The sequence below is a fragment of the Phacochoerus africanus genome, chromosome 9, assembly GCF_016906955.1.
Source record: "Phacochoerus africanus isolate WHEZ1 chromosome 9, ROS_Pafr_v1, whole genome shotgun sequence".
Classification (NCBI taxonomy): domain Eukaryota; kingdom Metazoa; phylum Chordata; class Mammalia; order Artiodactyla; family Suidae; genus Phacochoerus; species Phacochoerus africanus.
Genome location: NC_062552.1, coordinates 116038726 through 116043337, shown reverse-complemented (window position 1 = coordinate 116043337; position 4612 = coordinate 116038726).

The following is a 4612-nucleotide window of genomic DNA, read 5'->3' as shown; positions in this document are numbered from 1 at the left end:
TGATTTACAATGCTATACCAATTTCTGCTGCACAGCCAAGTGACCTAGTCATACGTTTATATACATACTTTTTCCCATATTATCTTCCATCATGTTCTATTCCAAGACATTGAATATAGTTCCTTGTGCTGTAGAATAGGGTTAATCCCACTTTCTTTTTCCATGGTCTCCCTTTAAAACTCATCTGTCTTTCTTATTCATCTCCCCCACTTTTTTTTTTTGGTCTTTTTTTTTTTTTTTTTTTTGCCATTTCTTGGGCTGCTGCCACAGCATATGGAGGTTGCAGGCTAGGGGTCTAATTGGAGCTGTAGCCACCGGCCTACACCACAGCCACAGCAACGCAGGATCCGAGCCATGTCTGCAACCAACACCGCAGCTCATGGCAACAGCAGATCATTAACCCACTGAGCAAGGCCAGGGATTGAACCTGCAACCTCATGGTTCCTAGTTGGATTCGTTAACCACTGAGCCACGACGGGAACTCCCATCTCCCCACTTTTTTTCCTTTTGTTCTTACTTCTCTTCCATCTCACTGTTTTTCCCTCTCCCAGATGTCTTTCTTTTATTGGTAACCGAGAAGTCAGCTGTGATCTCCTGGTCCATCAGGTCTAGATAATATTGGCTGGGCTCCTTGTTCTATGCCCTGTGGCATTCCAAAGGCTTTCCAGTTTTCTGAACATTCCCAGGAGAGGTGATCGCCTCTGACTCCAAACTGAACTTCTCTTCTTTTCACTTGGTTCATAGGCCATTTCATCACCAACATGGTCCCGCCAGCCCCAGTCCCTTGCCAGTTGATTCTGACATGATATCTGCCTTGCACTTGATTTTCATAAAAAACAAGGTGAAACAACATTGTAGTAGATGGATAGTGTCTCCCCACCCCCCAAATTCATGTCTGCCCAGGACCTCAGAGTTGACCATGTTTGGAAATGGGGTCTTTGCCCATATAATCAGTCAAATTAAGATGAGGTTGCACTGGAGTAGGGTGAGACCCAAATCCAGTGACTAATGTCCTTATAAGAAGAGGAGAGGGCATATTAAAGATACACAGAGAGACAAAGATCATGTAAATAGGGAGGCAGAGTTGGAGCGAGGTAAATCCAGGGAATGCCAAGGATTTCCAGGAGCCACCAGAAGCTAGGAGAGAGGCAATGAAGGATTCTTCCCTAGAGCCTTTGGGGGAGCACGATCCTGCTGACACTTTGATTTGGGAATTCTAGCCTCCGGTACTTGGGAGAGAATAAATTTCTGTAGTTTTAGGTCATCCAACTTGTGAAAACACAAACACAGTTTTCATTGGATGTGTAGTCAAATTTACTGATGATTTGAGAGTGGATGGTGGGCCAGAGAATAATTTACATTCCAGCTCTCCACTCCTGCTGCTTCACCAGTTCCTTCTGCTACCCACCCCCTCAATCCTTCTTATTCTGGGCTCAACTTGCCTCCTGTGCCCCCTTCCTATAAAATCTACCAACTCCCATTCACCTTGCTCCTACTCTCAAATTCTGCTGCCAGCCCACCACTCAGGCCTAAAGCCCTCCAGCTGCTCAGCTGCACAAAAATACTTCGCAGGGACTGGCAACCCCTCTGAGAAGGGAGAGGAGGATTTTCAAAATGATTCCTGTCCCCTTTGAGAAGACATGTTTCATCTCTACTTCCTGTCTTTCCGCCTGTCAGACACCATGGGGTAGACTATTGACCTGAACCCTCATCTTATCCCTTAGAATTCTCAGGGCATAGATGGTGGAATTTGAGAGGGATGTGTTTGCTTGTCAGTCACTGGACGCTTCCCTGGGCACTTCGGGGAGATACTAAAAGAGTATAAGCCTGCCCCGAAGAACACTCTGGAAGACCAGCCTTGGCTTTTCTTCTTTAAAAGCTTTGCTCAGCAGCTGGTTTGATCTCTCCCACCATTTTTTTTTTTTTTTTGGCAGAACCTGTGGCATGCGGAAGTTCCCAGGCCAGGGATCTAACCTGCACCACATCAGTAACCAGAGTCACGGCAGTGACAATGCCGGATCCTTAACCCACTGAGTCACAAGAGAACTCCTCTCCCATTTTCTCATAATAATCTCTTGTATTGTTTTTTCCTCTTCCTTCTTTGTATTTCCTTTTCTCCTATGTGTCTATATGTATAGAACTTTTAAATATTGTCACCCTTATTCATTTTTTTGTGCTTATAAATTTGTAAGACCCGTGGGGCAATTGTTCTTTCCACATTTCATAGGATGTAAGGAAAATCAAGCCTAGAGCTAAAGTATATTGCCTGAGATCATCTGTGTTGAAGTGGCAGAGTTTGCCCCAACCAGTGCCCTTCCTGCAAATGCCATGGCCTTTCTCTGATGGTCGTGAGCAGCAGCCTTCAGCCTGAAACAATCCACTTCATTTAGACTAGCCATCTTCTTGCTGGAACAAGAGCTCTCGATACGTCAGCCTGATTCCCTTTAGACCCCGCTCTGTGTTTTAAAAACTGATTTTTAGCCTGATTTTAAATTAAATTTATTAATCGGTTTGAAGAACTCTGTATTTTGACTCATGCTTCAGAAATAGTCTTACTAGGTTACACGAATATTTTGAAACTCAGTCCTTACTCTTTTTTTGTAATTCAATAAACGTTTGCACAAACAATGCATCCCACAGGAGAAACTTGAGCCAGATCGCAGATGTTTAACACGTTTGTTTCAGATATTGGAGTTCATGGCCCCTTGTGCTTGTTAAACTGAAAAATGTAAGACCATGGAAAGGATTTTTAATATCTAGGAGTGCTGCAAGGTCAGGCTGGATTCTGGGCAATTGCAGAAATTCAACACACTTTTTTTGACCACATATTTTTCATATGTGTGTGTGTGTATGTAACTTTTAAAAACAATTCAAGCAGACAGTTCAATGAGGGGGAGCATGAACTCTTTTGTATTTTTGGGATTCAATTCCAGTTCATTTTAGTTGATCTATGCAGATATGTTTAAAAAGTTCCGTTTCCAATCTGACATTAACTCTTTAATTTTTTTTTTTTGCCTTTTTGTCTTCTTAGGGTCGCACCTGAGGCATATGGAGGTTCCTGGACTAGAAGTCCAATCGGAACTGTAGCCTCTGGTCTGTGCCACAGCCATAGCAATGTGGACTCTGAGCCACATCTGTGACCTACACCACAACTCATGGCAACACCAGATCCTTAACCCACTGAATGAAGCCAGGGATTGAACCCATGTCCTCATGGATGCTAGTTGGGTTTGCAAATGGCTGAGCCATGAGGGGAACTCCTGACTCTCTAATTTTTAACCTCTCACCCGGCTCTCCCATGCAATCAACCAGCCATTTACTGATGAGTTTTAGTGTTCAGAATATCATAGCCAGCATCTGCTGGGCTCTGATGGTGCCTATCTCCATGCTGTTTTCTGTGCATGTATTGTATCTGTTAATCCTTACACCTTCAAGACTACCATACAGAGTTCCACCCCAGTCCCAGCTACCCTCCTTCTTTACCTCCAGTCTAGGCTGTCAGCTTGCAGCGTTTCTGCTTTCACATTTCCTCCTGCTCCCCGCAGACTATCCTCAACCCAACAGCCCATGTGAGCTATGTGAATGTTAAATCGGTTCCTATCATTCCTCTACTCCAAATCTTCCAGCAGCTTCTCAGTCTATTCAGAGTAAAAGCAAATAAGTGTTCCATGGTGGCCTAGTGGGTTAAGAATCTTTTCTTGTCACTGCTGTGGCAAGGGTTCAGTCCCTGGCCTGGGAACTTCTGTATGCCATGTGTGTGGCAAAAAAAAAAAAAAAAAAAAGATTGAAAACAAGCATCTTTACAAGTGGCCATGCTCTCTCCTTTACCCCGAACCCCGCTCCATATTCCTCTGTCCTCAGTTTTTACCCTCATCCTCTTTTATCCCACCGAGTTCCTCTGGTCCTCTCACTGTTCCACAAACGTGCATTTCTTCTGCATGGCTTGCATGTTCTATCTATTAAGGTAGGAAAGTGGGACATGACTTGTTTCAAACAATTAGCAAGTTAGTGATCTGTTGGTAGAGAAAGAAGAAAAACCCAAGGCCCACAATAGTTGATTTTTTCAATAATCATTTGTGCCGTAGGAAATTTGGCCAAAGACCAATTTCCCTTACAAATGAAAAAAGTCATGGTTAGTGAGGCAAAGCATTTTATCCCAATTGAATGTACTTGTTATTGTTGGGATAGTGTTTATTTTCACATACTGTACCATGTTAAGGGGTGGGATCTTTATGTTCTGGGCATCTAATGCCTGCAATTAACTTATTGAACCATTGAATGAGTGATGGTACCCAAAAACTAAGGCTCTCTTGAATAGTTGGAAAATGAATCATATTGGGAAATGTGTCTCAGATAATTCAGAACACAATTGGGGGGGGTGGTGTTTGGGGGCCACAGGTGTGGCATATGGAAGTTCCCAGGCTAGGGGTCGAATTGGAGTTAGAGCTGCTGGCCACAGCCACAGCCATGCCAGATCCCAGCTGTATCTGTGACCTACACAACTGCTCACAGAAATGCCAGCTCCTTTAACCCACTGAGTGAGACCAGGGATCGAACTCACATCTTCATGGATACTAGTTGTGTTCGTTTTGGCTGAACTACAATGGGAACT